Below are 11,485 nucleotides of genomic sequence, written 5' to 3'. Positions count from 1 at the left end.
ATTAATCGTACATTTATTTTGAAGAATATACATAAATATCAAATAACCAACCGATCATATATTAAAACACACCATTAAATTAACGTAAATAAATATTTAAAGCGTATACGTAAATATCTAATACAATTGATTTTCTAAAAATAGTTAACAAGGAAAGTGATTATTAAGGCAAACTTAACAGATAATATTTCAACAGATAATAGTTGATGAATGCTTCACACGGGACTCTCAAAGTCTCAATGCATTATAGGACCCCTATATTTCTTACTGTAAATTGTGAAGGCAAATCTTCAAAACTCAATTAACTTCTGCATATTGTATCTTGCTATTACCTTTGGTTGTAGCTTTACCCAATGTGAGCGAGATAGTGTTGAACATCTCAGATATGCTAGTTGAATAATTGTTTTGGTCCCCAAGACAATAACTTCATAGCTAGTATAATCAAAGAATAGTCTCTATTTCCCCCTTTTCTTCCCTTAACGTAATTAAAGTACTGCTCCTATAATACAAGAATGAGAAATAACGATATACCTAAGTGATTATTAAGGAAAATAGTCAGAGCATAATTCCTTAATACAAAATGATATACATATTACATAGTGTGTTGAAATTCTAAGTCTACATAAAACCATATAATCAGCAACAATGAATGTTAAACTTCCTCTAAACCCCAAAAATGCTTATATTCTCAAAATCAACAAAAGAACCAAATTGCACGTCAGCTCACAAAACCAAAATTATAAACTTATTTTTAGCTTTTCAAGAGACCACCTAAAAGCTTAAGTAATTAACAGGCAGGGGTTCAAACAATTTCATCTTAATCACTTACTAGTTCTCGAACCCGCATTTTACTCGGTATTCATTATTTTTGAAAAATATTCTCATTGTTTGTTTTCTTTTTCGTTTAAATGCAATACTGAAATAAAGATGACGATTATTTCGAACCCATGCATGATTTCCTTCCAAAAACACAACAATTACGCCCAATTTACTACCCTCTTAAACAATTTCCCCTGTTCTACTAGTTCAAACCCTAATACGTTTATAAATTACGCCCAATTCATAAGCTCTTTTTCCCAATTTTTTTGTATTTTTAGATTAATATACAAACTCCCATAAAAACAAAGCTTAAACAACGTAAAATCACCAAAAAAAAAAGAAAATTGAACTTGCATCTTCAAACCCTAAACCCTAACATACCCAATAAAAATCAACTCAATTTTGAGGGAAACAAATTGCAATACACAAGTAAAGTACATACCTTTCACAATTGGTGCGAAGTTTCTGCGATTTTCTTGGATAGCAATTGCAGACGGCTTCAATATCTGACAAAGGGAATTTTGAGTTACAGAGGCGAGTTGGAAGACGAAATAAGCGGGAAGAAGAATTGGAAACGTTGCGTTCCTTGTGAACATTTAGAAGGAAAACTGATGTTATGTTTTTTTTTTTTTTGATGAAAAGGCAATCAGCCCAGAAGTTTTATTAAGAGGAGGCCAAACAAATATCAGCAGCTACTACATCTTCAATAAAGGTTGGACACCCATCCACCCAAATCCTAGTAGAGTAGTCTAGGGGTTGGAGATGAGCAATCATATGCGCAGCTTCGTTTGCTTCCCTACATACATGATTAAAAACAATAGAATCAAAAGAATTTGCAATTCCTAAAGCTTCCATAACGATGAGGCCAAGGTAAGACCCATCACACTTTCCATCCTTGAGCATATTCACCACTGTGAGGCAATCACTTTCAACCAGAACCTTTCTCTGGTTGCACTGCAGTGCCATTTTGAGTCCTAGAACCAATGCCTTTGCCTCCACTATGCTAGCTTCCCAAACTTGCTCCACTTGCTGACAGCCAGATCGAACTACCGTACCTTCATGGTCCCTTATTACCACCCCCAAACCACACCCTTTCTCCCCGAAAGTCGCACCATCCACATTCACTTTGAGCGATCCTTCATCAGGAGTACTCCATTTGGTAGCTCTACGTTGACTCCTAGGCGCCACATTACCCCCACCAGTGCCTCCCTTAACCTCCCAATAAGCCGCCAAGTATGATGTAGCTCCAGCAGCCACCTCTGCTGGATGTCTAGACTTACTACCATGTAGGACTAAGTTTCTCTCAAACCAAATTGCCCACGCAAAACAAGCAAACTTGGCCAAGTCATCTCCCCTAAACTTCTTTATGCACCCATCTACCCACTCTACTGGTTTGTCGCAGCCTATGCCCTGTGCAATCTCCTCCCAGCCTCCTTCCTCCCATATAGCCACAGCATATGGACAACAAACAACAGCATGAAAGTCTGTCTCTAGCTCCCTCTCGCACCGACTACATATAGGTGAGATGCTCTCCACTCTCTTATGCAGTCCCACATTTGTGGGTAGAGCTCTTCTGCACAGACGCCAAAGAAACATCTTAACTTTTGGAGGTACATCTATGCTCCAAATCCTCTTCCACACATCCGACTCCGTTGAGCTACTTGCTTCACCAACTATAGTATTTTTATAGAAGTTAATGAAATTATAACCACTCTTCACAGTGTACCTACCACACTTGTTGTAGCCCCATGTAAACATATCGTCTAGCGACATGAATGACAGTGGAATATTGAGAACCTCTACAGCTTCAAAGGGTAAGAAGCACTCAGTTACACGGTCCTTGTTCCAACCTCCCGTCTCTCTATCAATTAAATCCTCCACCCTCTCCATAGAACAACCCTCAGGCTTCCTTGAGATCACTTTGAAAGATGTGGGTCGGCTTAACCACGGATCATGATGTTATGTTCCCCATGCATGCTAGTACGTGTCAAAAAAAAAATTTATAGCCTGGGCCCACATTTAACCCACCTTGAGTTAACTATGATCAGAATTATTTTTATAGGTCCTAAACGGTGACTAAATAAAAGATAGGTTCTGATTGGTGATTAAAACCAAAAGAAAGGTCCTTATTTTGGGCTTAACTCCATAAAAAGATACAGAAAACCCAACCAACTCCACATTTCTCTCTCCTCCATCTTCATCAACATCATCTCTAGTACCAGGAAACGCAAATAGCCAAATACCATAGAGATATAAATAATGCACTGGAAATACATTTAAAATACCACAGAGATAAAATGAAAATACCATAGAGATGCATTAGAAAGGCATAGGAGATACATGGCGGTGGTGGTGGACTGAAATCAAACTTAGCGGCGGCGGTGGAGGAATCGTGGTGGTTGGGGATCAGATGAGAAGCATATGCATTCAATATACGATGGAGATATAGTGAAAATAAATTAGAAGTACATTAACTAAGTATCACACATACATCGACCAAGTATTCGAGGTACATCAATTGAGTATATGAGGTACATCGAGCTACCAATCCAGGTACATCAAGTAACTAAGCCTAGATATGGAAATTGATTTTAGGAAGAAGCAATTGATACTCTGTAAAACTGAATCTTGTTGCCCAGAAAAATCTATGGGATTAATTTGTATTAAATGGATGATGAGTTGAACAAAACGAGGAGAAAGAAGCTCAGTTGTTGCCCAAAAGTAATTGATTGTGGATTTGTGGGTAAGCTAAGAGGAGAGAGAAAGTGGGAGATTTGAATGATTTATGTTGAAGGTTATTTTTTCACATATCTGGGCACCATCAATAAGCTCAACAGAGCTTTATGTAACAGGGACAACAAGAGGGGGGAAGAAAGTGAAAACACGCGGCACTCTGATTTTTTCAAAAATTGCGATACTACCATTACTAAGATCGGGCAATCTGTTCCGTTAATTAACTTGATCGAAGGGTCGTAAATACTTCTCACGCTTCTCACCTTATATGTACTTCTCACGAGCTATACTTTGAAATAGTTACAGAGTAAATGAGCTAAGTTGGCTCATTTACTCTCTAAAACCTTATTTATTTATTTATTTATTTATGCTATATTGTTGCTATTTTCATTTTAATTTTCATTTTCGTTTCTATTTTAATTCTTAATGTTCTAATTAATTTTTTACGTTTTAAGTTACTTAAATTATTCAATAAAGTCGTTATTATTGAAATATAAATTTTAATAATGTTATTACACTTATTATTATTATTATTATTATTATTATTATTATTATTGTTATTATTGAAATATAAATTTTAATAATGTTATTACACTTATTATTATTATTATTATTATTATTATTATTATTAATATTATTATTATTATTAATATTATTATTATTATTGTAACACCCCATATTTTTAAGCCCGTTTTATTATTCTGTAATTACAATTATTAACGTAATTACGTCCTTAATTTTTTTCGATATATTTTAATTATCTTATTATGTCTACCATTTTATTGTGACATAATATCATTATTGAAGCCTAATTTTATTTTTGATAAATCTGATTTTCATTTTTGCCTTCAAATTTCTAAGGAGACCAAAGTCTCAATTTTCCTTCCTCTTCATACGTGTAATATGGAGTATTGGTCATTCAAGTTTTTGACTTTTTCCCATGAATGAGTCCAAGTACATGAGCTTGCAAAACCCACTTTTCTTTCCTCCTCCATACGTGTAAGATGAAATAATTTTTGGAGTGACAAATGTTCAAGATTTCCTTCTTTTTACATGACTCATCCATGTCAATAATCTGTATAAATAGCACTTCATTTTCAGCCATCTTTATGCTCAAAAATCTATCTCCATTTATGAGCTTGTTGATCAAATTTTCATTTGTTTATTCTCTTCTGTTTCGTGGGTTATGGCTTCCATGGCCAAACAATTTAACCTCCAAATTTCACCAATAATACCCAAAATAACCATCAATTAATTTGTAAAACCCGAAACCCGAAATCCCATTTTGCTCAATTTCTCTCTCCTGTACCTGTTGTTTCGGGCAGCCATGACTTGTTTCTTCCGCCACCTCTCTCCTCCTAGAAAAACGCGGCACGCCACCGGTGCTCCTCCGTGCTGGTGTTGCTTCTGATCTTCCATTGTTGCCGTCAAAAATGGCGAGCTACTCTTTCCATAGCTCTGTTCTTTGATGTTATATTGTTGCTTTTATTTCAGCTTGCATCATTACACAAATTGGATGGTACAGGCGTGTGCACGTAGCTCTAGGTGCACCGGGATCAAAACGACCAACATTAAACATAAAACGCGCGTTTTTATTAAATTCCCAGAAAAAAGAACAATGCCCTTGAACAAAAGAACAATTCCCCTAAACAAAAGAACATTAAAGGCTCTGTTCTTTTCAGCTATGTTTATCGCGTTTTTATTTGATTCGTTGTTATTTTTGCGATATATATTCTTCTGGGTTTTATATTTTGAATTCAAACTATGAAGAGGAGAGAGAAAGTGTGAACTAGGTTTTCTTAAATGGGTTTTAGAGAGAGAAAGTAATGAAAATCCCCAAAAATTTGTTGATTTTTCTGCTTCAACATCAAATTAAATTGATTTTTCTTCTTCAAACCTGAATTCTGCAGCTGGTAATCTGATTTTGGGAGGTAATTTTTCAATTTTGTAATAATAAATGGTATGTTTTGATGATTTTGATTTTGTAATAATTGTGTTTTTGATGATTTTGACTATGTTGATGATTTTGATTGTGTAATAATCGTGTTTTGATGAATTTGATGATTTTAATGAATCAAATTATGTAATAACACGCTGATTTTGTTGAAATCGTTGATTTTGAAGATTTTGATTACGTAATTACGATTTTTTTCCCAGAAAAGAACATTTTTACCTATTAAAGGAACATATGTTCGTATTAAAAGAACAGTTTCATTATGCTCGTATTAAAAGAACAGTTTCATTATAGTAGAAAAATAGACCATTTGCGTTTCATAATTTGTTCTTTTATTTTACTGTGTTCTTCTTTTTTATTATTTTCAATTTTATTTTCGTTTCATAACTTGTTCTTTTTATTTTATTGTGTTATTTTTCTTGTTACTTTTTATTTATCCTTTGTTTCTTTGATTGCGTTCTTTTTCTTGTTTTTATACATGTTAACCTATTATTTTTTTCAGATATTAAGAATAATGTGCTTGATAATTCATAACAGAATGATGAAAATGATGATTCCGAATCATATGTTATTGTGGGACAAAGTACTTGACTTGTTCCTTTTAGTCTCTATATTTGTTCTTTTAGTCTTTTCATTTGTTCTTTTTATAATACTCTGTTAAAATAACAAAATAAAAACACGTGCACAGTTCTCATTATGCACTCTTTAACAATTTTTCCTTTCTCCTTCTTTGTTCTTCAATTATTTGATTCTACTTCCTATTTGTTCATTTTCTATTTTTCAGCAACTATATATATAATAATTGTACTTATGAGTCATAACAATTAGTCATTTTATAAATACATTTTAGAGAGAGAAAGAGAAGATGATTTATATTCTCTCAACATAAGAGAGATTTTTTGAAAGAGAAAGAGTTAGATGGTGAGTGATAGAGTAAAAAAAACATTTTCTCCTTATTCTCTCTCTAAAATTCCTTCTGAATGTTTCTTGTTTGTTGAAAATGAGTGAATTAAGAAAAAACACTAGTTCAATTTGGTTAGTTTTCGAAGCAAGAGAATCTCTAGAGAGCGTGATATTTTCCGAGGATTGAGATCAGTTTTTTAAGATTTATTAAAAGATATTGATGTTCCTGATACATGTTGATCAAGTGATTAAGGTACGTTTCCTTGTTCTTTCCTCTAATGTTCTTTTTCAAGTTGTTATGTTCTTTTCACAACTTTACTTTTACTGTGTCATCAACATAGTTTGTTCTTTTAAATCAACATAGTTTGTTCTTTTATATCAACGTACATAGATTGTTAAAAAAGAACATATAATGGTTTGAAAAGAACAAATAACACTTAAAAAAGAACATAGTCCGATTTGTGGTAAAAGAACAAAAAACACTTTTTAAAAAAATATAGATTTAGTTTTAAGTGCATCAAAAAATCTTCGTTTCGTCTTTTTAATTAGAACATAAAATCGTTTGGATAGAACAAATAACACTTAATAAAAGAACATAGTTCTGATGCGTGGGATAAGAACAAAAATACATTTAAATAAAAATATAGATCTAGTTTTAAGTGCATCAAAATATCGTCGTTTTCGTCTTTTTAATTAGAACACTAAGTGGTTTGAAAAGAACAAATACAACTAATAAAAGAACATAGATTTGTTGTTCTTTTCGTCCCTTTCATTCTGTTCTTTTGTTTGATAAGGAAAAAGAAAATGTTGTTCTTTGTTCTTTTTTCTTCTGTTTTGTAAAAAAGTTGTTGTTCTTTTTTTAATTATTTTGTGTTCTTTTTAACTTATTTATGTTTTTTAATATTTAATAACATTATCGATAATATTTTTTTTTGTTTTTCTGTTGTATTTTTCACACGATGTTCTTTTTGAAAAATAATTGTTCTTTTTATAGTTTATCAGGAGAGAGAATATGTTATTTTCATTTTTGTATATTTTCCTTAGTTTTTTTAGCATTAGTGTTCTTTTCAGGTTTTAGTTAATGTTCTTTTCGTTTACTTTATTATGTTCTTTCTGTTTAGTTTGTTATGTTCTTTTTCGTTTTCTTTTAATGTTTTTGCGTTTTGGTGCAGGTGCACGTAGATCTACGTGCAGGCCCCTGCACCATCCGCGCGTTGGCATCATTAACCCAAAAGTAAAGAAAGGGAGTTAATAGTTTGAGTGGGCCTAAAGTCAAAAGTAAGAATATCATTTTGGGTGGGCTTTTGAAAAGTTAAGAGTAAGTATTTTCATATTTTGGGTTTATAAAGTTAAGCATTATATTTGGGATTTGATTTTGTCTAATATTGGGTTCTTATATTTTAATACAATGAGTAATGTAGAGTATCAATTTTGGTTCGTCCAGTGGAGAAGCATTTGGGATAAATACATGATGATACTTAATGGATTTGCCGAATGGATTAAGCGGTTGAGGTAATTATTATGTCTATTATTTTATTCTACATGCCCGTATATGTTATGTAATGTTTATGTCCAACATTTAAGTTTATATGCCCGTATATGAAATGTGTGACTATTATGTGATTATATGTTTATTATATGTTTTATGTGATAAATGATACTTCCTCCATTTTTTAATAATTGCACCATCTTGGTTTTAGCACTATTCACATATTCTTATATAGTTATTTTTTGTGATTTATATGTAAGGAAAAATATATTCATGTGGGATCTTGTTAGATTCGTCTCGAAATATACTTTCAAATTATCAAATTTTTATAACTTTTTAAAATGTATAATGAGAGATATTAGTGGTTTAAATAGTGCATTGGCAAGCGTGAAATCACAAATGGTGCAATTAAAAAAAATGGAGGAAGTATGATATATGTTTATGATTATGATTATGACGTTAAATACGTTGTTCGGGAATAATGATGATATTTATAAAGTTATTTTAAAGAAATATGATGTTGCTTTTGTCGGCCTGGAAAAGTGAACTGAACTAGTAAATGGGCGAGTTACAGGTAGAGGCAAGTTAAAGTTAAAGTTTGGGAAACAATTTCCCCCTGAAAAGATGTAAGAAAAGTCCCGCCAAAGCTTGTACTTGCCAATGAGCTGTAAAGGAAATTATTCCTTGCCGACACGGTTTTCAAGATAACGAGATTAAGTTAGTTATTTCCGAACAATAAATGCTAATGATTGATATGTGCCAAATGATTTTCAAAATAAAAGTTTTGACGGGCTGGAGTAATATTACTGAGTTTTCCACTCATTTTTTGAATTTTCTGTGTTTTTCCTGTTTTCTATTTTTATGATGATGCACAGGTTCGATTAAGGAGCTCAAGTTGCTCAAATGAGAGTTATTACTGTAGTTAGTGATTTATTATGCATATAGCGAGATGAGAAGTTATTTATTATGGAAATCCTGTTATTGAGGTTGTTATAAGAATATTGATTTATATATTTATTTATTTAAGAAATGTTATTTGAGGATTATTTTATTTTTGGGCCCATACCCACGGGTCCCAAGATTAATTAAGCTTAATTTCGCTGCTAATGACCAGTTAAGTACGGCTTATTACCGTTAATTAAGGTGTCGAAAAGTCAGGGCGTTAAAATTATTATTATTATTATTATTATTATTATTATTATTATTATTATTATTATTATTATTATTATTATTATTATATAAAATTTTCCTATTTCTTTCGAAGTAAATAAAAATGATTATTCGTTATTACTTTAATTACTTTGATTGTTATTTATTATAAATATGACGAGCTATACTATTTTCATGACAAGTTTATCAAAGAATATATGTTTAAGAACTAGAGTAATTAATGTCATATTTTGCAAAATAAACATATTTTTATACCGTGAGTAACTATTTCAAAGTATTTAATTCATTAAAGTATATATGTTCGTTTTATTGAAAGTTTTCTTATAAAATTATATTTTATCAAAGTGTTTTCTATAATGAAAGACTTAATTAAAGGCCAAGGGTACTTACATAAGATATAATTATTGAGTTTGAATAATTACTAACATCGCGATTAATTTCCTATATTACAAGATTCGTTTGTCGCAACTCAAGATGGTCGATCCATTAAAGTTAAGGAGTAAGAATTACGTGTTGCGGTATAAGGTAACATCTATTGCTTACACCCCTAATCCCCTTTGCAAATGCGTTTATGGAAACAGTTTATAAATATGAGAAATTCTTTATGATTTGTTTTATAACATAGTTCTTGATTGGATTGTGGGATGCTCTTTTGTTTCAATTATGATTTTATGAAAGTACAAATTTTTTCAATGAGATTTACGAAGCATGATTTATGATTATGAAATGCTATTCTGTCAACACACGAATAAGAAATGAAACATGATAATGAAAAGTGAAAGACAAGGTTCTAGCAGTATTCTGATCTGTTCTATTCTCATTTGGAATCTGATTATGGTCGTGCACGTACCCTCGTACACCGCTACCCCATGATGGGTAACGTCTGTTTCTATCTTATTATGATGGTACGATTAGGTAAGAGACTTCCTACATTATGTTCTTACTTGCCAGTAACCATGAATGAATGTTTTAATAATATAATGGAAAGCTATTATTTTTATCTTATATCACTGGAGAAAAAATCCTTATAGGTGGCTCATCAAAGCTTGCCCTTATATTACAAGTGCCACCTTTGGTGGTTAAAAAAAAAATATTATTAAAACAAAACTCTCTTCCCTCCATTTTGGAAAAGCGCAACTGTAGACACCTAATTTGTGTCTCCCCATTGGGATCATGATGATACCATTATCCTTATTAGGCGGTTGGAGCAACTCCATGCAGAAATCCCAATTGCTAAGAACATTTCGAAAATCCAAGAGCCAAAATCCAATCCCCGAGGCCGTTCCCATTCCGGAACTCAGTACAAAATACAAATTCCAAAAATCAATTTCAAAATCCAAGTACAACATAACCCAATGGACTATCCCATTGGTTTTACAATTCCTTTTCCAGTCGAAATGACACTAAGCAATCCAAATTCGGGCGCAGACCCACAAAACCGAGCAAGCCGGGCCTCGTCCAGTAAAACCGAATTCAAAAACCCGAAACGGCTTGTTTTTAGACGCAAACTAAGCCTTAATCATCAAGAAAACACTACGTGCCAACTTCGTACAATTCGGACGAAGGTACACCAATACAAGCCAAAACAAGGACGACATCTTTCGTCCTTGTTTGGCAGCTTCTGCGCCACGTCAGCAGCTGCGCTGGACGCTGGTGTGAGATGGCGTTTAGCAGCAGCTTATCCTATTTAAACCCCTAATTATGAGCATTATGGGGAGGCAAAAAATCAAAACACAACGTCGTAATACAAAATTGCCACTCAAATCAAAATACAAAAATCCTCCAAAAACACATTCAATTTTCAAGTTCTAAGCAATTGGGAGCTCTAAAAGGAATTCTTGCCTAAACCTAACTAGGTAATTCCGAATCCCAACCCTAATCAATCATGTTTCTTTGATTTTCTCTTTCAAAAATGGTTAGTAAGTTGGCATTTTTAATCCTAAAAGTGTCACTTACAACAATCATACATTTCTTACAAAATCCAAACTTTATGTGATACAAAAACGCAAACTTTCAAGATTCAATGATGTTCAAAGTTGTTTGTAATCACTTCTTTGAACTAGAATCACCTTCAAAACATGGAGTAATCAAAGATGATGCCTTTCTAATGTTTAAAGGTTTAATCTTTGAGATTCAAGACTCCACTTTTCAAATTTCAAGTTCAAGTTTCAAGATCCAATAATGTTTAGGGTTGTTTGCAATCACTTCCCTAAACTAGGATCATTTCAAAATAAGAGAACCTCAAAGATCAAACTTTTTCAACATTAAAAGGTCCAATCTTTGAGATTCAAGACTCTTAAATTCAATGTTTCAATTTCAAGTTCAATATTTCAAGTTCAAGTTCAATATTTCAAAGTTCAATATTTCAAGTCCAATATTTCAAGATTCAAACTTTTCAAGTTCAAGTTCTATGTTCA

At 32.4% G+C, this 11,485-nt stretch overlaps 1 long non-coding RNA gene across 1 annotated transcript in view; it reads left to right on the top strand.

The window, feature by feature from the left end:
• Nucleotides 1–7,626: 7,626 nt before the first annotated feature.
• Nucleotides 7,627–11,485, top strand: part of LOC130463921 (uncharacterized) — a 30,452-nt gene continuing 26,593 nt past the window's right edge. Inside the window, exons 1-4 of the long non-coding RNA XR_008924135.1 lie at nucleotides 7,627–7,727; nucleotides 7,831–7,921; nucleotides 8,774–8,884; nucleotides 9,522–9,593. This is a non-coding gene — a long non-coding RNA (uncharacterized lncRNA). The remainder of the gene's footprint in view (nucleotides 7,728–7,830; nucleotides 7,922–8,773; nucleotides 8,885–9,521; nucleotides 9,594–11,485) is intronic.

The sequence above is a fragment of the Spinacia oleracea genome, chromosome 6, assembly GCF_020520425.1.
Source record: "Spinacia oleracea cultivar Varoflay chromosome 6, BTI_SOV_V1, whole genome shotgun sequence".
NCBI lineage: Eukaryota > Viridiplantae > Streptophyta > Magnoliopsida > Caryophyllales > Amaranthaceae > Spinacia > Spinacia oleracea.
The sequence above is the reverse complement of the archived record's forward strand: the minus strand, read 5'-3'. Positions and strand labels throughout refer to the sequence as shown.